Source organism: Apteryx mantelli, chromosome 7 (assembly GCF_036417845.1).
Source record: "Apteryx mantelli isolate bAptMan1 chromosome 7, bAptMan1.hap1, whole genome shotgun sequence".
NCBI classification, from domain to species: Eukaryota; Metazoa; Chordata; class Aves; order Apterygiformes; family Apterygidae; genus Apteryx; species Apteryx mantelli.
Genome location: NC_089984.1, coordinates 16,778,961 through 16,800,666, shown reverse-complemented (window position 1 = coordinate 16,800,666; position 21,706 = coordinate 16,778,961). Strand labels below are relative to the sequence as shown.

At 40.2% G+C, this 21,706-nt stretch overlaps 1 protein-coding gene and 1 long non-coding RNA gene across 9 annotated transcripts in view; one reads left to right on the top strand and one right to left on the bottom strand.

Moving 5' to 3' along the window:
• The window catches only part of ZMIZ1 (zinc finger MIZ-type containing 1), a 363,439-nt gene that overhangs the window by 264,321 nt on the left and 77,412 nt on the right, over positions 1–21,706 (top strand). The gene's annotated exons all lie outside the window — the stretch shown is intronic.
• On the bottom strand, positions 1,870–2,922 carry LOC106498926 (uncharacterized). Its single transcript, XR_010884706.1, has 2 exons — positions 2,662–2,922; positions 1,870–2,367 (listed from the first exon to the last, which is right to left on the bottom strand). It is a non-coding gene; the product is annotated as an uncharacterized lncRNA (long non-coding RNA).

The following is a 21,706-nucleotide window of genomic DNA, read 5'->3' as shown; positions in this document are numbered from 1 at the left end:
AGCAGTAGCGTGTGTATGTGCCGGTGGTGACTGATTTCTGTGCTAAGTAGTGACTGACAGGACTGAGACTTGGGAGGATTTGGACCAGTAATACGCTTGGCTCGGACAGTGTGTATTAAATAGACAAGCTCTGCCTAGGTAGCTGGGACTCCTCTGAAAATCCATTAACTTCTCTCTGTAATCAGCTACAGGGGGCCACATAAACGTCTCCTCTTTCCCCGCGTAGGACTGCATGCTGCTCTGACTCCCCTTGCTCCCCCTCCCCGGTAGGGCTGGGTGTTGCAGTGGCCCCTCGGGAGAGCGGGCGAAACAGGCGGCGAGGCAGGCCCAGCAGGAGGGTCCCCATGGCCTCCACCGCGGCACAAAGCACGGCTGATGCGTTCGCTCTCCAACATCAGCTTTTAAAAGGTGCTTCCCCAGTACGGACCTGCTTCTCCTGGTAGCAGTCGTCTTCAGTGAGTCTTGTTAATAGTTATCACTGCCTGAGACAACCTTCCCTGTGATGTAATTTGACATACTGCTGTCATTGGGGCTTAAACATAGTAATCTTTAAAAATGATTGGGAATTTGCCCTGGAGAAAAAACTGTTATGATTAATTTCTACAAATGATAAACCATTCCTTCTTCAAAATGCTGTATGCTATGAAGTGTGATTTAATCCATTTAACTACAGAGCCTGATGCTTCTGACAACTGTGACTCAAATGTCATCACAGAAAGTGATATTTCAAGTGGCAGGGTGGGATTAGAAACCTGCTGAAGATTTGTCAAAGGAGAAGTAAGTACATAATTTTTAGATAAGTGATTTGTCTACTCTAAACCACTTCCGCTGAAAAGACAGGCAGCTTAAAAGAGAAACTTACTCTGTTACACTAGAAAGTGCATTTAATTGCAGAGGGGAAAAGAGCAATACTCTTATTTATAATGAGAGTTAAAAAAGAAAAAACATAAAATACTGGGGAATACGAGTTTTCTCTATGTAAATAAAATGTTTTTTCTCTAAGAAAACATGATTTAATTGAGGCTTATACAAGGAGGGAGCCAGTCTTGATTTCGATGACCTCTCACTGTCTTATTTCTTGTTGTTGCTTTGTTTGTTTTTTGAAATATAAATAACACTGATAGCTGAAGAACTGTGTGAAAATTTTATGGACTAAAACTTGAAACAAGCACAAAAATGCTCACTGTGTGTGTATCTAGATTTATCTAGAGTTATATTCAATTATAAGTTCCATTCTCAAGTAAAATAAAGAAAAAACTGTCACAGATGTCTTTGAGGCACGATCACAAAGTCTAAACTCAGTGCAGTTACATTAGTTGGGATTACCAACATTTTTCTCATTGCTTTGCCAATCCTGAATAGTGTCATCTAAAACTCATGCTTGTTACTGTCTACTCTGCCTATTTGTGTAATTTACATCTCCTTAAAGCACCTGTCCACTCTGAAAGGTGGTAAGAGTGGTTTCATGAGGTTCTGTGCTTTTCTCTTGTGCAATTGAATCTCAAATTTGATCAACTGCACTTAAAAATAATTTTATATTTGAATTTATTATGTCAGCCCTGTGGATTCACCTTGATCTCTGCGAATGTAGCTGAAGTCTTTCCCGTGCCCTATGGACCACCATGCGGTGGTATGGTATGGTGTGCCATGTGGGTAAAGGCTCTGGAGGCCAAACGCTGGGCTTAGTAACGCCTGCAGCAGCCATATTGGTGAAGAAGTCTTCGCTCGGTCCCACTTGTGCAGCTCTGAGATTGCAGAAGTGCGACCGAGAGTTTGGTTTGCAGTGCTGTTTGCTCTGATGGCTGAGGAGAGAAAGAAATAACCCTGTCTGACAATCTGACCTTGAGCTGATACTTCAGGAGTGGAAGCTAGTAGAAAAGCACATAGATCTTTTATTTGTTTGAAGTGGATTCACTGAAAAAAATAAACATGAAATCTGACAATGCTTTTTTTAAGGAATCATTTTTCAGAGAAGAGCTGCTCTTTGATATCTGTGATAGGTTGCTGTTCCCATCTGTCATGTTGCCGAGTCTTTCTGCGAAGGTGTTTAAAAAGCATGGTTAAGTGATTGTAAACATTGCAAGGAAAGCTGAGGCCATTTTTTAGCTGAAAGGAATTTTGCTGGATTGCCAGTTTGTTTGGTTTTTTTTAAGCCCTTCTTCTTTTTTGTTTTTTTTTCTGTTTGGTTTGTTTTTTAGCTCCAACTGTAAGCTGGCTTTGCAGTAAAAGGGCCCGGTGCGCCTTTAAGACGTGGAGGTGCATTTGTGAAGGTTGTGCCTGGGAAGGAAGTGGCTATTTACCGCAGGAGGCTGTGTCAGGAAAAGGCTGGTTCTTGGTCGGCCACAACTTAAACTGCCAGTTTTCCCTCTGAGAAGGAAAAATAAATGTCACATTAGCTTCCTGTTTGTTTTTTTTTTTCTTTGATATTGTCAACTTAAACCCTTTAAACCGAAGGGCTTATTGAAACAGGCTACATTGTAGCAGAATTTGAAAAGTGAAACTTATTTAAAATGCTTTTATGTATAATTCTAAATTCACAAAGTTGCACGAAAAAGGGTTTTGTTGTTAGGAAGAGTGAATGACAGGCAAAGTTGAAGGTCTGAACTTTAAAATGGGGGGGGGGGGAGAAAAAAAAAAGATTCAGGATGCTAAGTGTCCTACGTTAGTCATTCCCGTCGGCACGTTTGACAACCACAGCTCCGATTTCTTCGTGCCTCAGTTTCCCCGTCTGCAGAGCAGGGAAGATGCCTCCTCGCTTGCCGGGAGCGGAGCCTGAACGGGGGCCGAGCAGCCGGGCGGCGGCGAGCCCTGCTGCAGCCCGCAGCGCTGCCGGGAGCAGGCACAAAATCGCAACTTCAAGTACCTCCAGCCCGGTCTGCCCCCTCGCTGGGGGAGCGGAGCGGAGCGGGGCCCCCGCCGGGCAGCGCCGTCCTTCCCCTGCCCTCCCGCGCCCGGCGCTGACCGCCCGCCCGGCCCCGCTGCCGCCGCCCGCTGCCTCCCGCTGCCGCCCGCTGCCGCTGCCGCTGCCGCCGCCGCCGAGCCGCCGCCGCCGCGGCCCTGCCGCCCGCTGATTAGCATGGCTCGTTTGATGGATTTAGTCAACAGCATTCAGCAAACAGGGGAGGGGGAAACAAGTGTACGAGGTTTTCCCAATCTAAAGACTTTTCAGCCTCAGTGCCCTTAATGGTTTGTTATGCAGGCTCGAACAAGTGTTGCTTCCAATTAATTGATCGAGGGGATTTATTTTAGTATTTTGGCTGGATGCCAGAGACAGAGGCTTTGTTCTAGTGTTTTAAGCACCACCCCTCCTTGCAAGTTTGAAATGTGAGCTGCCTGGGTTTTTTTTTCTCCTCTCTCTCTCTCTCTCTCTTTCCCTTCTGGCAAAGTGGCTGTGGCTGCTTGCGCGCGCGCGTGTGTGTGTGCGTGTGTGTGTGCGCGCGTGTGTGTATGAGAATGAGAGAGAGAGGTGTAATGAGAAAGCAAGAGATGGATCACTAGAGACAGAAAAGAAAATCATCAATATCAGTAACATGCAGCTGAGGTGAGATTTTCTGAGTGTTTGATTTTCTTAAAACCCTTTCAGAAGATTTAAAGCAGCCTTCTTCCATACTGTATGCTGAAGACGTACTCCGAAGCAATGTCATACGGATGCTTACATGTATATTGCTGTCTTAGGTCTGTTCGTGTATGTGTGAAGTTTTAAGGCTTAACCTGATTCTCTTTATTGTCTCTAGAGGGTTGTAGCTTGAGCACAAATAGCCTGTTGGCAAGTACGGCATGAGCCCATTAGCAAGACTCCATCTGTGATTGGTTTTGCCTGGAAACCGGGAGACAAGCAATGAATAATTGATGTGTGTTGTGCAGTAGCTGGACAGGCAAAGAGGAGAGAGAGGGAGAAACAGAGCAGGGTGCCCTCAGAGGGGGAGAGAGAGAACAAGCTTGAAAATAGCTACTGGCTGCCTTGTGCTGAGATTAAGGCAACCCCGGCTGTCTTTGTTCTGCACTAGATGGTTTCTGCCTAGAAGTGTTTTCAGACATATGTGGCCTTTTTCTGCAGCAGAAGAGAGGCAGGAAAAAACAGAGGAGGGGGAGCAAAGGAAGACTAGTTTTCTGAATGAAATATAACTTGTGGGTAAGTTGGTTTCTTGGGGGGGGGGGGGCATGTGTGTGTGTAAGTGTGTGTGTGTTCGCTCCAGTCTGCCTGCGAGTGTGTGTGTGGTTGTGTGTGACAGAGCGAGAGGGTGCATTGTGGGTAAAGCAGTGCTGCATGTTGTCAGATGGAAAAAGCAGCACAAGGGGATGAAAGGCAGACTTCACTAGGAAACTGGGACATATTTGCATACAGTTACTGTTCATTGTGTTTGCCCCTGAAGAGATTCTGGGATGCAAGAAGGAAATTCATGTCTTGCTGATATAACCGATTTTTATGACGTTTTTATTTTAAAGGGTGAAATACTCAATTTTTTGCAAGAGCCTTATTTATTTTTACCTGCAATCATAAAAACAAAATGTGACAGCAATTATCAGTGGCATTTTCTTCAACTTTAGCCTGCTTGGCACTGTGAAAATGTGACGTGCTGCTCTGCAAACGGCAACGACAATGCTGCTGCCACCATTTCATTTTTGCTGTCTTTATAAAGACCTTGCCATGCATAACTCACAAATAACATGCATCTGTGGCAAGTGATTTCAAAGAAGATTCCAAAAAAGTGTGAATACCAACAGCAGTCTCAGGTATTCAAGTTGACAAGTATTTTGGCCCTCATGTTTGGTAATAAGAAGTGACTTGTTTCTTTGTTTGCCTTCATAAAAACAAACTAAAAAGGTTGTTTGATTAGCGTACGGTTAAAGAGTTTTCAGAAAGTTTAAAACTAGTGATGCTAGAGTGGACTGTGTGAACTCCCAGATGGTGTAGGGGATGTTGTTTTATTTTTTGTTTCAGTTATCTGGAGTAAAGCAAATAAGAACGTGCACCTGAATAAAATGGCAAATGTTAATTCACAGCAAAAATTAAACACATCAGATTTAAACAGCTTCAAAGTTTACAAATCAAATGTTTGCACCCAGCAAACATCAACAACATGGTTTGTTGGGGAAAGAGATTTGCTACTGTAGACAGCAGCTCTCTGATCGGTAGATCACACCAAAACAGACTTTGTCTAAAATAGTGTTAGTTTCTGATCCTGCGTCCACTGAAGTCAGTGTCACAGCAAGCATTGACTTCAATCGTACAACCTACCTCCCTGAGTTCAGGTGAGTCTGTGCCAAGCGCTGGCTGAAAATCAGTTAGCGCCTGTGAACTGTTGATCAAAAGCTCCATCTAGACAGAGCTGCGTGGTTGAACTGGCCGATTTGAAATCATTTTTAGCCTGACTGAAACACCACATGAAAATGGAAGTGTGTGAAATTAAGGTCCAATTAAAATTGCTCACCGTTACCCAATATTCCCTTTTGGTTAGAAGTTTATTAGAGTTACATTGGTAAAGAAGTTAATTATCAGTGTCTTGGACTTTTTTTTTAATGCGTTAAAGTAGAAGCTCCTCTCATTTAAGCAAAAGCATATTTCCTCTGTACTGTCACAAATCTGCTTAGAGTTTTGTTCCTCTTTTTGCTTACTTCTTAAATCAAGATGGCAGTTAAATGTTTGAGTAGAACTTAAGAAGAAAAGTTTTTTTAATGTTGATTTACTACAAAAGAATTCAATCAATAGCCCTTCAGTTTGAATTTAAGCCAACAGAAAAGTTTTACCAAAGGCTCAGAGCTTTGAAAGCATGATGAAAATTTTGCTTTGTAAAAATATTTAAGATGGATTTGAGGGCTTTTTCCCCCTTTCGCCCCCTTCTGAGGGAGTCACCAGGCTCCAACCCTAGGGAAATATATCTGCCAGTGCTGTGACATCTCACTAGAAAAGAAGCAGTGTGAATGTGCCAGATACAGTTTCATGGTAACAACCGAAAATGCTGATTGTGAGAGAGCTTTGAAACTTTGTCTTAAGCCTTTAAACTTTTATAAATTTGTAGTAGAATGGGTGCAAACATCAAATGTCTGCATATAAAGGTCTGAGCAGTCCTGGCAGGAATGTTGCTGTGTTCATACTTCAGTGAAACAGGTGCCCTTTTATTTGTGTTATTTGTACGAAAGGTGGTGTTCAGTCATGGGACCCTTGTGCCAGGTGCTCTGTGAATGCCAAGAAGGGGCCCCCGTGTGCCCCACCAGAAACAGCGGCTTGTGGCACACCAAAAACCAAGAATGTGCAAACTAACAATGAGGGAGTAATGTGAAGATGATGCTTTGGGCCGAGGATTAATAAATAATTTGTCAGTGTACTAGCAGATACAGTTTTAATAATAGTGAGATAATTTAGAGAGAACGGTCTGGCAAAAAAGGCCTTCCCTTGTAGTAGAGGTTAGTATAGCAATTAGATTAACAGAGTCACTGAATCCAACTCAAAAAACCCGATTACTAGATGTGCAGCTAAGGCAAAAGGCAAAAAAATACTACGTCGTAAGCTAAGCTGATGACGCAGAAGTTTCCTTGTCAGCCTCAGTTGTCATTGGGACTGGGACATCGCAAGGCTGCTTGGCTGCAGTGGTTGTACTTGCTCATAACCAAGAGAGCAGCAAAAGGCTTATTACTGATCAGCAGCAACAACAAATCTTAGCAGAGCGCAACCAACAGGACAGTGACACTCTATGGGATTTTATAATTGTAATTTATTTTTTCTCCCAAGATGTAAGCTAGAAAATTGTATTAAACAGGAAAAGCATAAGAGAGCTAACCAGAGGGGGGAAAAAAAACCCAAACGCCCAAACCTCACCATGTGGAACACTGCTAAAATGAACTGATGTTCCCGAGAGCTCGGTAAAGATACTCTCTGGTTTTGTTCCTCTCAATTGAAGAAGAAACTGCCACAGGAAATACCTTCCCCTGTGGCTGCTCTTGCACATGGAGCTTCTGTTTTATCTTTGGTGTAACATGTCGAGGAAGCCACTATTACGGACTGCCGCGAAACAACTTGGAAGCAGCTGGACAGCAGGGCTTTTGCTCAAGAGGAGGCTGGAGAAAAGTGGCTTCCTCCCAGCATTGCCCAGCCATTACTGCATTGTAGGTCAGAGGTATCCAAGCTTGTGCTGACTGATCTAATCTGAGTATCAGAAGTCCAGCGGAGCCACATGGAGCGCTGTGCGGACTGAGCAGACCATGTGCTACATCAGACACCTTGCAGGGTACAGCATAGAGGTAGCCTAGGAGTGCCAAAAAAACCATAGCTATAACAAGTGTCCACACTGCCTGTCCTCTGAGTTTCCGAGAGTTTGCTGTGGTGCTTTTCCTCCTGCTGCCTTTCCAGAATAAACCAGAAAGGTCTGTGTGGAAAACACTGGAGATGATGGCTGTTTAACTGTAGTGTGGAGCAAATGATCGTTTGCTGGCATGACCAAAACAAGCGGATTCTTTTATAAATAGCTAAAAGATAACACATTAGAAAAAATATATTGTGTTAATATCTCTCAGCTCTCCTAACAGCAGGATAGGAACAAAAATTCCACCTGGTATACCTGCTTATAAAACACTTTATTTATGTATATAAAATAATCAAGAGGTAACCTGAAAGTGTGGTGTGTGTGTTCACTAGAAATCTCAGCACCCCCTCTCTTCCCGGGGGTTTTACTGGCCCCAGACTGTGAAGCGCCTGTGCAAGCAGAGGTGTTCTCCAGCACATAGCAGCTCAGGGGTAAAATTTAGGAGCGTTTAGAGTATTGCCCAGATTGAAAAAGAGTGTGGATGAATGGAGATCAACTCTCCCACCTGCCTGCTGCATTGCCACCCCTCTCCGGAGGTCACTTAGAAAGACATCAAGGGGTCAGGCTAGAAGGAAGCTGGTGAGGGCAATCAAGGCCTGTGAGGGCAAATAAATGCCTAAAAATCAACTGCCTCGTTATCAGAACAATTTGGAATCACTGAACAAAACCTTTTAAATTGGAATATAAAAAGATGAGCTAGCCTTCAAATAAAGTGTATGTTTCAAAAATTATCAGAGGTACACAAATGCACAATAAAGCAAAGCAGTAATAGCTTTTAAGACATGGTGAAGAGTGCATATCGTTTGTCATCGATGTGAAAGCAGCCAGCCAGTCTGGCACGTACATAGGCTCATTCATTGAGAATTCAGTAAAGAGATAGAGGACTAGAAAGAACACAGACTGTTTCTTCGTGGTTTTTAATTAGAAGTTCCCTTAAGAATTTTCTCCTTAAAATCAAGACAAAGTATAGTTATAAAATGAAATGAATGACACTGGGACAGTAATTACTTCAGCAGTGTCGAAAGCTGCCACTCAGCCTACCTGTAATAAATATTATACATTGCTTCAGGTTTTTACCTGGATCTTTCTCAAATGCCTTGCATTTTCTGTAGGATATTATTAAACCTAATTTTCAGTTTGCTGGGGCTTATTCTGTTGACAGTAATCCAGTGCCACTGATGGCAGTTTTATCCATTCCAGAAAAAAAAGTTAATTTTGATTGCAGTTGTCTTTATTAGCACCAATAAAATGTTCAGACACCCAGCTAGGCTCCTAATTCCTGTTGTTTATTGTGACTGAAGTACAGCTCTCATCAGTTTGATGAATAGCCTTTTTTGTTTGTTTATCGACTTCTAATTCCTCTAAGTGAATTTGCTTGCTAATAGTTAGTGTTCTTTGTACCTCCTCAGTGTTACTTAAATATCATTTCAGCAGGTGGGCAGGCTGGACTCTGTCTTGAAATCCTGGAAGCAGGCAAAAAAAACTCAATTGTCAGTAAATATGAGCTGGTTAGAATTCTATTTGAATGTAATGTTACAATACCTGGATGTGTTCTTTCTTTCACGTACTTACTATTAAAACAGTTTATACTGGATTTTCAAAATCACGCTAACCTAACTTAGTTACAAATGAAGTTGGTAGACATTCAGTGGAAGCAGAAATAGGGCAACCTGGAGTGCTTTTTTAAAAAAAAAAGTATTTTCACATATTCTTGGGTGTCTTTTCTTTCTTAAAGTCCAAGAAGATATCAAGGATTGTTAATAGGAGATTGTCATATGACTGTCTTTTCAGTACTCATTTAGTTTTGCTAATCCGCTTTACTGACCTCATGTTTGTTTTAGTGCTTCAGGACATTTGACAGGTGCCACAAATTGCTGTATTTCTGCATTAGTGAGTAGCAGGAAAAGAAAAAAATAATGTTTTGCATTGCCACTTATTTATCCATTTCCCAGCCAGAGTTCTCAGGAGGTTATTAACAGTGCCATTTCTTTCACTGTCTTATCTACTGACATGATCTGGGTGTTTGAGAAAGTTGAGTTTTTCAAGCATTGCCCTAACAGCAAGACTTTCGGAGGAGCCTGTCATGATTTACTTATTCATACAGATTGCAGTGGCTTATGTAGTCTTGATCCTGCTTGATCTGCCAGCAGTATTTGCTTCTATTGATCTCAGAATGTTATTTGACTGCCTTGAGCAGCTTGTAGGTCTCCCTGGTTCTGTTAATGGGGTTTATGCTGGTATTTCTCAGCATTCTCATTTTGTTGCTGTCAATAGTTTAAATCCAATCGTCCTGCTCAGACAGATTTGCCACAGGGTTATGTCATAGCCTTTGTGTTTTTTAGTAAATTTGGTAATGCTTTAGTGAACTTCGCAGCTATCATTGGGGTTCTCTCCAGATCTGGCTTTTGGTTCTGATTTATAATGCCTGTTTTTTGGTGTGTTCAACTGTCACATTTGGTTGCAAATGTGTAAAAACTCTTTCTATCCTAAGTGTGATGAAATGACATGCTTTTAGAACTAAGCAGCAGTGTAGTCCTTCCTAGTTCCTACTTGCCTTTTCACTCATATGCACTCTTACTGCTTTTCTGGCAATACAGAAATGGAGAGGTTAGTCTGGAAGAAACTTCTAAACCGTTTCATCTTCTTGACCATAGACAAGCATTGTTAAATGGTGCTCTTTCCTGTTCCAGTCAGTTTTCCAAGTAGCTATATTTGTTTTCTTACTATTCCTCAGACTGGAAATACTATGATTTTTTAATTCACTGATTTATCTGGAATGCCCTTAAATTGACTTTATCTAAAGCAATTTGTGGCTGTCAAAAATATTATTTCTTTATATTTTTTCTTTATATATTTCTTTATATTTTATATTTCAAGAAATATTATTTCATTATAGACAAGTTGCATTAGATTCAGATTAAAACCTAAAACCTTCAAGTAAGATATTATATGGTCTAGTCCTTTGGAAATCAGCGATCTTAATGTTTTTACAAAATGATTTTATTTACGGCTTGTGAATTTACCTTTAAGCTATATGAAAAATAGAAATATAGATGGTCCTTGTGTAGTTATGTTTCTAGTGCTTATATGAGGGTGATTGTCTTTTGAACATGCAATTAGGCTTGTGTTTGTTATTATTATATGGATCCCTTTGTATCATTTTCACAGAAAAAGGGCTCGGAAAGTGACAGTGTTGGAGCAGAGAGATGGGATGGCCAAAGACTGCTTTTTGGAGAAGTATTTAAGATAGAGAACTCTGGGGATCAAGGCATCTTTACTTGTAAGGAACAAGTATAATGCACCATGACCCCCTGTTCCCACCTGTCCACACAGACTGTGTTAGTTTATGTAGTCAGATTAGGATGTTGGCCTTACGGGTTGTCTGACCTTCAGCAAGCTTTTCCTTTGTCTGTCCGTCTGCAAAAGGTGTTGGGGGGAACTTCCTTTCTCATCAAGAGAATTTTGATCTTGGAGAGTTGTTTGGTCGTTATTACATATTACCCCATAATCTTGTATTATATATTTTGCAATAAAGCAAAAGAGAAGGAAGGTGCAGTTTTTAATTTCTGCAGAAGTAATGAGTAGAATGTAAGAGGCCAGAAAGAGGAAGTTTTAAAGTCCCGTCTTAAGTGTTGACTTAAAATAGCTGACTTTAGGCACTCAGAAGTCATGTTGCAAAGGCAAAGATGTCCTCCTTGTTAAATGACTATAATCTAAACCGTTGTGGAGGACTAACTGACTTACTGATGTCTATTTTTGAGGCATTTACCTGCACCTGTAGCCAGCCCATTCCATTTATTTTGGCTCACTGACAAATTAGCAAGCTGTTTTATGTCGGATTTGGTCAGGAGTCACCCCTCTGCCCTCCTTACATATTGAACAGCTTTTAATTTAATTGTTTGTGGTGGTGGCGAATTTTTATGCGGATAGATGTCACTCAGAAGAGCTCTTAAAAAAAAAAAAGATTTATTTGTGAATGTCTTCGTAGTGCCTTGTAGAAAAGTGTATGCAGAACACCTCGAGCCTTTTCCGTGTACACATGCAGTATCTTCTAGAGAAGACATCTGTGTGTCACTGTCCTTTCCATTGACCAGCTTAGGACTGTGAAATGTTAGTTTTTATATTTAATGAAAGCAGTAAGGTTAACTCACTGCTGATGGCCGTGGTCCTTATATCTAAACACCTTTAGGGAAAGACCAATCAAAATTACATGTCAGAGTTACAACTACATAAATGTGTTGCATAAATGCTCTCAGGCGTTACTGAAGTGTGCATTGCAACCTGCAGTGATTACACTGTTATTTTGCAGTAAGTTTTGGGAGGGATTTAAAGCAAGATTATTGTGTTTCTTTCCTAAATTGTTTTAGCTGCTGGCTTAGACCATCATGGCTGTGTGGATCTCAGTGCTACCGTTCAAAGTCAACATGATACAGTATTACACAGAGACGACTGCGTGTCCTCTGATGGTTGCTGTTGAAGTGTTCGTGAACTCTTCTACCTCATTGCTTCTCTTTGAAACCTGCTCCATTCGTAGCCATAAAGCAGCTGTGCATGTATTTCCCAGCTGAAGATAACTAGTGAAATCTATTGTATAGGCAAATTTTCTCAACCTATCAATGTTAATTGATCCAAGCTTGCACTTGATAAATTTTAAGTAATATATAGAATTTGGACTTTGATATAACAAAGATGATTTTTATGTAATGTGATCATGCCCTGTGCAAGCCATCCTGGACACCTGGTTCTTCTAGAATTGCCCATGATTGCTGTCGATGAAGGAACCAACTATTTTTTTCCTCCAGTTGAACAGCTCCATGTTTGCTAGTTAACATTGCTGGCACTGTACAGCTTGGAATGTTTTATAGTCTTACATCTACTTAACCTTTGATGTTTTCTGTCAACATCTATCATGACCTGGTGGCCTATGGTTAGTAAAATGTGCCCTTGCAGGCTGCCAGATACTGTAATGGAATTAGGCCTTTAAAATTGTCAAACCTGTCGAACGGGCTTATAGTCCTGTAAGAGCTCTAAGTGGTTTCCTACCTCCACTTGAAAACACATTTGACCTGGTTGAAGTGTTGTGTGATTTTTTTGTTTTTGTTTTTTACTTACTACTAATACTTTAAAAACTGCAAAAATTGGTTTTCTTGGCATATATGAGGAAAAATATGGAGTCTGCTCAGTTCTGTCCCGCTTGTCTTTTTCAGCCTCTTCTCTTTCTCTGTTGCATCTTTAAAGCTTCTGTTAAGCTCTGTAGATACTTCAGTGCGAGCTTGTTCGCTTAAGTGAGCAATAACCACCCTTCACTAAGTGCATTTCACAATCAGTGTGCACCATATGATGACATGAGTTAGAAAGGACTGTCACTCTTGCTTTATGGGGGGGGGGTTGGAGGCAATTTAGTGCTCACAGAAGGGACTGAACTGACAGCTCTAGAAACTGATGTCATCTGCTCAGCTGCTGAGCGAGTACGGCAAGGACGGTAACACTGCAGTTACGCATATTTGCCAATCCTGTGCTTTATGCTGAGCCGAAAAAAGCGCTAGAAATGGAAGATAATTTACTCTTTGCCAGTTAGTGCTCAATTACCCGTTGAAATGCTAAAAACAGTTGTAGCACCTTGGTGGGCTCCCTTGTGATTATAACACGGTGCCTCTGTAGCACAGTGCTTCATGGTCATTAATTAATTTGATTCTGTAATGTTTCTGAACTGAGCGATATTGCATGTATCACACCCAAAAGAAATTGAAATGTGTGGTAGAAGCAGCAAATTCAACCAAGGTTGTACATTGCCTGTAGCTAAGCTTGGCAAATCACCTTTTTCAGCCAGTTGCTTGAGTCCCACTCTCCAGAGCCATTTCCTGTCTTAGTGAAGTTGTTGCTTCTGAGCTGTTTGCTTCAGGTTATGGCTAGTTGTTGATACTGCTGTATTTGGTTAAAAGGTAATCTGACTTTGGTTTCTGAAGAAGCAGTGCCATGCTGACTTAGTTTCTTACCACCAGTAGAGTGACTCAGGGTGAGGAAGGAGGAGAAGAAAGCTAATAAAATGCTGCCGTTTGGAGATGTGTCTCATGAGAGATCTTATGTATAACTGATAGGGGGAAATGCACTGCAGCCCTTTCATTTGTAAGGAAAAGACTTTCTATTATAGAGTTTTTTTACATCTCCATAATACCAAAAATTAAATGTGATCCCTGCTCTTGGACTGTGTGTAGCGGCTAGTCCTGTAAAAGAAAGGTTTGGGTTGTTTGAGGTGACGTTAATCGGGGTGGGTGCTGGAACAAATTGACCTCTGAGTGGGGAGAACAAATAGACAAACATCCATTCTTCAAGAGGAGAAACTCCTCTTTCATTTTTGAGAGCCTTCATGGGCAATCACACTCAATTCTGAATCCCAGGCTGAGCTGGAATGCTCCCAAATCCTGACCCTTTAAATGTTAAAGATCTCTTTTCTCTGACTTACAAATCTCAAGAATTCTCCGAAGGCCGCCATTGCACTAAGCCAAAAGGGACAGAGATATAGGAATCCAATCAGTCATCAGGCAACCCTGGAGAGTGTCATGAGGTAGGCTGTCCCTTTTGATCCAAGAGCTTGAGTGTATCGATGGGTGATATTTTTGCTTCTTGACAGCCTAGCGAATGATCTCATCAGCTGTTGCTAGCAGATGCAAAAATGATGAGCTTGTGATAGCAAGCCAGACATTACAGTGTTTTCTCTGCTTGTCTTGGGATAGTAGTGAGAGCCATGTCATCAACAATTTTCTTTTTAAATAAAATTGTCCACAGCATTTTGGAAGTTTTGGGTTCAAAGTGGATTAGGATTAATTGCTTAGTTGGGAGATAGGACCCCTCCCAAGCAGCAGCTTCTCCTTGGTGAACATTTGTGATTCTTTCTGGTGTCTGGGAGATGACGTTTGGAAAATTGCATAGCTGCCGTAAGAGGAAGTACCTGAACTGCTGCCATGTCTACTTCCATGGCAAAGACATGAAAACGGCATGGAAAAAATAGGGGGCAATTATGTCTCCTTTCAGTTTTTTCTCACTGCTGTTTGTTTAGCTGGATCACAAAGACCGCAGATATATACTTTTAAATAGATTTTTTTATTTAACAGCAAGCAAAAAGCAGTTTATGCGGTCAGAAAAGCAGCTTTCCACAGTGCCGAATTCATCAGTCCTGATTCTCTGCTATGTTCTTCTTGGTGTCAGATCAAATAAAACTGATGTAGATCACTGGAAGATGGGACCCTTGTCAGTGGTAAGGCTATTTTATCCTCAGTGTTGAATTCCTGGTTATGGTGGTTTCTGTTAACAGTATGTTTACTCTGAGCTTCCTCCTTCTCAGTTATAAATGTCTCTCATGTAGCTGGAGCATATATACCCAACCCACATGAACACTCAAGGGTTTGCCTAAATCATCCAAAATAATGGGTGACAGGTACTTTACTTGAAATATGCGTTTGGTTTTTCCAGCCATTTAATCAGTTTAAGGATGAACAAATTGTAAAAGGTGTCAGGGTGACCCAAAGCAGATTGAAATGAGAGAATTTATTTGAATGAGGCAGAGTTTGATCATAAAGTAATACTATATGTGAATTAAACACTTTTTTCTTTTAGTGAAGTCCTTCATAGTAGCCTGAGTATTTTTCTTTGTAGCTCAGTTCTGCCTGCTTTCAACTTTTTGGGGGGGTTAATATGCAATGTTATTTTTCCCTAACATTGCTTCCCTTTTTGCTTCTGTTCCTGCATTTTTGCAGTACCCAGGCTGTAAAAATATCTGTCTTACTGCAATGTAAAGTTAAGGTCTTAGTGTGAAAGTAATATTTATTATTCATTGTCTTTACACTAAAATATCTCTGTTGATTTTCACAAAGCATGCCAAACAGTTGATAACTTTTCAAAAATCTCACCTTAAATGGCTCTCGTTACCTTAAACTGAAGGCTAATTGTGGATCTCAGTTTCCTATCAGTGGAATCACCGTAAGCCGCCCTTCTAATTTATGCCATGGCAAGCTGTTGCACAGTTTCACTCATACTATTTGGCAAATTTTTCAAAGTCATCTTCTGAGGACTTTAGATTATTAACAGACTAAGCCATTTTTGAAAATTTTTACCAGTTGTCACCATCTAAAACTAGAATCTCCAGTTGAGTTTTCCCATATGTCTTTTCATTGTTTGCCTAATCTGTTTTGAGATTGTTTTTGCATGAATCAAGGACCCTCGGGGAAGAAATCTAAGTGGCTCTCTCCAGAAGCTTCTGCTGCAGATTTCATTGATGATTAAGATATTTCTGACCTGTCCTTAACTCCCCCTTTTTTTCCTAACTACAGTAGAGTTTGATGATTGTGCTACATACTGTATGAGTAGTAGTATCTAGGCATACCAGCATTGACTCAAGCTGCAAAATAATCCATATTTAGATTTCCTTCATTGTTGAAATTGCTCATCATGTTCGGTAGTGTATAATTTTGTTGTGTGGAGGCATATTTTCAAATCTCATTGTCAACTGATACTGGTTTTGTTCATCCTCTAGCGTTGGTAATTTCTCTTTCAAAAGCTTGAAAATAGCTCTACCTATGTAAGAAATAGAACTGTGTTCTGATTTGACAGTACTGTAAGAAGGGATAATAGAAAAAATGAGAGAAAAAGAAAAGATTAACAAACCAATAATTCTTTGGGAATTACTATCATTTTAAATTCAAGTTAAGCTTTGGCTGCTGTAAAATAGTCTCAGACTGGTAACTTTTGCTTACCTCATACAAACCCTCCACATTTTCCCACAGAGCTGCAGATGCTGTTTCCCATTTCATAATCTGAGCTCTAAAAACTTACGTGCTCTCCACTGAACTTCAGTTTTGCGCAGTTTGAAAGCTCTTTGGGGACAGTTTTTACTTGGATTCAGTGGCATCTCTGAAACCTGGAAGAAAGGCAGTAAGCCACAGTGATGAGAAGTTTTGTGGAATGCGAATGGGATCACCTGAGGTGAGATCTACGTATAAAATTTGTGTGAGCACAGAGGTGTTGTTAAGGACTGTGATTATTTACAACTTTCAATACAGGCAAAAGTGCTAGAGTAGGTATAGTACTACAAAAAAAATGTGCTTTTGCCAATGCAGCTTGTTTCACTCGAGAAATTAGTATAAGCTATAAACTAGCAAAATCACTTTTGTTTGCTGATGCAAACTGTATTTGCAATAGGCAAGTGTATCAAACTTTTTGAGGGTGGTTGGGCTGGCAGAACATCTATTGAAATGGTCACAAGAAATGGAAAAGTCAAGAAACATACCCTTGGAAGTACCTGCATTTCTCACTGCTTATATGAACTTGCCAACCTTGTCACTAAACACTGGTTTCTGGGCAATGCTCTGTTGCCATCTCATACTACGTAATCAAATGCAGATTGTTCCTTTAGTTAGCTGGTCACTGCGGGCAGTATGAAAACGCACTGATAGCCAGTGAGGTAGGTTGAGGCATATGTTCTAACAAAAGATACACAAAATTTGTTTCCAGAGTCTCCCATGTTCATTCTTGAATATCCCTGAGAAACAGTCCTCTTCCCCATAGCATCAGTTTTCTTTTTGTCATGGATCATCCATGAATGCCAGTAAACCTGAATAGTCAACAAGTTGCTTAAGGAAAGAGGCAGGCGTTTAAAGTTTAATGAGCAATTGAACTACACTGAAATGTCATACACTTATTCGTGAGATTCTTCTTGGCATTATGGGAATGCATGAATAAAGCTCTACTCTTCGAGAGTCACTTTTAGGATCAGTCTGATGCAGAGCTGTATGTAATCTGGAGGTTTCAGTGCAGAAGGGTTTGATCCCACCCTGAGTTTCATTTTGAGTTTCAAGGTCAAAGAACTACCAAAAAAAAGTAATGAACTCAACTGAAATGGGCTTGACTCTATTGACAGCAATATCTTTCATGTTCTTCACTGAATTTGTAGTTGTCCAAAATTTGACCAACAGGCATCCAAACCCCTCTTACTTTCTCAGCCATTTCAGCTGTGCTTCCTTTGATAATTTCCTGAAAAAACAGTTCAGCTTTGTTTCAGTATAAAAATATTCAACTCTAGCTCTAAGTGAAAACTGTTTTTCATATATTCCTAAAACGGCTTGGTTTTTTTGCTCTTCCATGCAGTGATCTACCCTTTGGAAAGAAACTGGGACTTGCCAGAGTAAGGCATATTTGCAACTTGAGCAACTCTTGTCTGAACCACGTCTGCGAGCCTTTTGTAAATGAATTAAAATGCAGTTATGTCTTTTCCACCAATATTGATGTGGTCCATTTTTCCAGGCAAATGGTCTTTAACTGTATTTGGAAGATCTGTTCAAAGATAAATATTGCTGCTGGTTGTCTTTTTTCCAGTGTTGGTTTATTTCTCTAGAAATATAATCATTTATTTTTTTGATTATCTTTTAAGTTTTGACAAGTATCCAGTATTTGGCTCAAACGACAATAACACAGGACAACCTCTCTCCGTATTCCAGCAATTAAGTGTAATAATTACTTCTAGCATTTGATAATCTCTTGTCTGGAATATCATGTTTAGCCTTCTTAAATACCTCGTTAATCCAGCAGTAATGTACTATTGATGTTACAGTTAAGTGAATCCAAGCCATAAAATGATAATCTAGTGATTGACTAGCCATTACCCAAGGTAGGGCTAGAATTTATCCTAACATGGAGCCAATTTGCAAGGCAGTTTACTCTTTATCTGGTGAAAGCCTGTGCTAAACCCCAAAATGTGACATTTGTCAGTCCTCATGTATTTGTTTACACTATATGATTGCAGATAGAAACTGTGTGTTCTGGCAAGTTGTGTTATTTTGCTTTAGTTATTTTTTCCTTTTGAAAATTAGTTATGTTTTCATCTGCATGCCTGTTCTTTGAAATAACAATTTAGAGTAAAAACTCTCAAATCCGTTTTTTTGTGTTTTGTTTTTAAAAACTATATAATCCAGCAGTTTCATGAACTGAATTTTTTCATGTCTGTTAATGACTATGAAAAGTTTCTGTTTGCATTCAAACAAAGTGGAACAGTGTAAGTTCAGACAAAACTTGAAGGCTGCAGTCCTACAAAAAACCCAGGTTAGGTGAAATGCACTCGGGATTGGGACCTGTGGTGTGTGTATTTTGACACTAATGTTAGCAAGAAAATCAGCATATCAGTCCTCATCCTGACACACGGTTTCACTGAAATGTCTGTCTGTCTGTCTGTCTCTCTCTCTCGCTCTAGCTTTTTTTTTTTTCTCTCTCTCAAGCTAGGTTGGGTGTGTCCACAGGAAAGACGGAAACTGTGAAGTTTTTCCCCTAGTGCTTTATTTCCGTAAGAGGAAGATCAAGAGCAGAACTTTTCTCCTGACTTTAAAAGTACATGCAAATCACAAACAGTACCTCCACATTGTAAAGCTCATGGGGAAAATACAAGTCTGTCTAAGGCAACATTTAAGAGAATAAATGTAGTCAAGTAAATTATTATATGATGCAATAAGCCTATAATGTAGTCTTTGTACACTACATAACTAAAAGTGCTGTTAGTAATCTAATTCCAAAATAAAGACAGGTGAATAAGCAATTGTAACACCCAAAACATAGGATAGCTGAAGTCCAGGAACATATAAATAACAAAACCCCAGTACCCATAACTCTGGTAGGCAAAGCACCTGAATCTCATCTCATTCAGGAGTGTTGATGAGGAAGAATTCCTTAAGTTGAAGAAGACACTAGGTACAGGTGAGGGGAAAACCAAGCATGTAATAGTAATATTGAGTTTCAGATGCACTTTTTGATTTACAAGCTTTTACTTGGCAAGATTGTTTATGACTGTGTTTGAAAAGGTCAGCTAACTTGCAAACAAAACCTTTGCAGAATTGATATATTAAGTGATAAAAAAAATTGGCTAGAGTTTGGGAACAGTTTTTTGGGAATAGTTCTCTTTTGCTCAGAGGTGGAGGCAGCCAATGTTATGCCGGGTATGTAGACAGATGGGTGAATGTACCTGAGTGACTTTTCTGCATGACAGCTGTACCCATTAGTCTGCATTTGCTATCTCAGTATCTCCAGTGCCATATGTTCTTTTTCTTTAAATAAACAGGTATATAATAGCTAGGACAGATGTGAGGAGCAAAATGACATAAGCAGAGGAATGATTCTGAAAGAGAATCAAATGTTTAATCTGGACACCGGTAGTCTTGACCAGGTTATGATAGAGCTGAATTAGTACGCACTGTACAGTTTCTTTCATTGTCCCTGTTAATGGAAGGGTAACTTTAATCGAATTGTAATCTTAGTTTCTATCTGTCTTCTTATGATTCATTAGTGTTTGTAATTCCATCCTTTTTAAGCTTATTGACTTGTGTATTGCTTACTAATATGCTTCAAGAATGTTGCAGATTAATTTCGTAGACAGTCTAGTCCTCCTCCTCCGCAGAGCGGCTCATAAAGCAGGTTTTGTTTTGTTTAATTTAATTTCACCAGTACAGTTTCATTGAGGTAAATACTTTTTTGAAACATCTTAGAAAACAATGGCATTAAAAGCATCAAATATAAACATGAAGGAATTAGCATTAAATTACAGTGAAACAACAGGTGGAAATGTAATTGTATAGACAACTACAGTATAGCAATAAATCCAAAAGCAGTTATAAGATTTACTGTTGAGTTACACACATTTTGTTCAAAAAGATATCAGAAGTGTATCAAAATGTTAGAAGAGGTAGGACATACTGTATCAAAAGTGCAATGAATAGGTGTAATTTCTCCACTCAGTGAAGAGCTCTATGATTTCTATTTTAACCCCAATTCTAAAATTCAGAAATTTATTTTTTGTTCAGGAAAAAGTCTCTCTCAAAACAGTGTCTACCACTATGAATCTGCTCTTTTTATTCCTTTTCCTTATCCTCTAGTTTTACCTTGGGTAGCTAGGAAATAAATACAGCTTTAAAAGGTGAACAGGATTTTATTCTCACTATTTGCTACCTGCACTTGATTTCTTTTATATCTTCTCCAGCCCTTGGTGTTTATAGGCATCGGTTCACAGTAGTTTTTTATTCTTATAACATGTTATAGAATAGGCAATCTGAAAATTAAGGAGAATAAATGAGGAACCTTAAAAAGGCCTTTTTATAGATGCTTATCAGATTTTAATTCCCGTACTGTTATCATAAATCATAAGGTAAAGACTTGTGATATAAACACAGTTCTGGAGTACTTTCTCCACAAATAGTTTTAACCTAAAGTGCTGCTGCTGTTTGTGTATTTACGCTTCTTCCCAGCATATTAGGAGGAAACAGTGTATCATAAATAAGGCATTAGAAGGCAGTTGTGCACATGCCCTATAATCCATTGCTAGGAAGGTAGAAAAATAGTTCTGCAGGTCTGATTTAACACCATTTTGAAAGAGCAATACTGCATAAGGTCCCTGGGAGAAGGTAGGGAAGACGCCGATGTGCTGAGAAGACTGCTGAGAGGATTTATGACCAGCTTGGCTCCTTCATAGCCAGCTTGGCTTTCCAGGGGGAGGTCTGCACCTTGGCATTTCCTTCTCCATTGGCTGGAGTGGCACGTGGCCCCGTAAAGTCCTCGCTCCAGCTGCAAGCAGCGTCCTTGTGCGGACCGCGGAAAGGCTCGAAGGCGAAGCAGGGTGTGCGGGGGCACTGAACCCGGCACCGAGGCCCGCAAACCGGGGGTTTCTCTGGGATGGCAAGGCGGGATGCTCACCTGGAAGCATCCAGACAATGAATTATGATCTTTGGCCCTAGAGAAGCGGTCAGAATCGTACCTAGCGGCTGAAATCCCCTCCTTACCGCAGCTGACGCAGGTTTTGCCGTTCTTCTGAGTGTGCTCAAGGTTTTACACAGAGGAGTTCATTTTCCTGTACTTGTTTCCCCCATTCCCCATAAAAGAAAGAAGCTGCTAAACAAATTCTCTCCCTTCAATTCATGGGCACTTTGGCTAACAACTCTTGCTACACATTTTATAATTCGACTTTGAGGTTTAAAATGCTGCCTCAGATGTGAAAATGTACTAAGCATATTTTCAATGAGGCCCGTCTGTACCTCGTCTTTTGGATGTATAATCTCTGTGCATCATCATGTTTCCTTCTTCACATTCTGTTAATTTTTTATGAGCTTCATCAGAACTGTAAAGCACAAGCTGTTTTCATGTAGATGGTTTTTATGGTGACTAAACATTGGAGAAAGGAAAACAAATAATTGTCCTGATATACACATTGCCTGGAATGAACAGATTGATTTAAAATGCACCACTCCAGTGCACTGTATAGGCAGCCGTCTTGTGTGATTCAGTTCCTTTTTTCTGGCCTTCAGTTTGCTAACCTTGATTTTTCAGCCTTCAATCTATTTGAGCTAAACTTGTTGCCTTTTTAACTAATACAAAAGGTG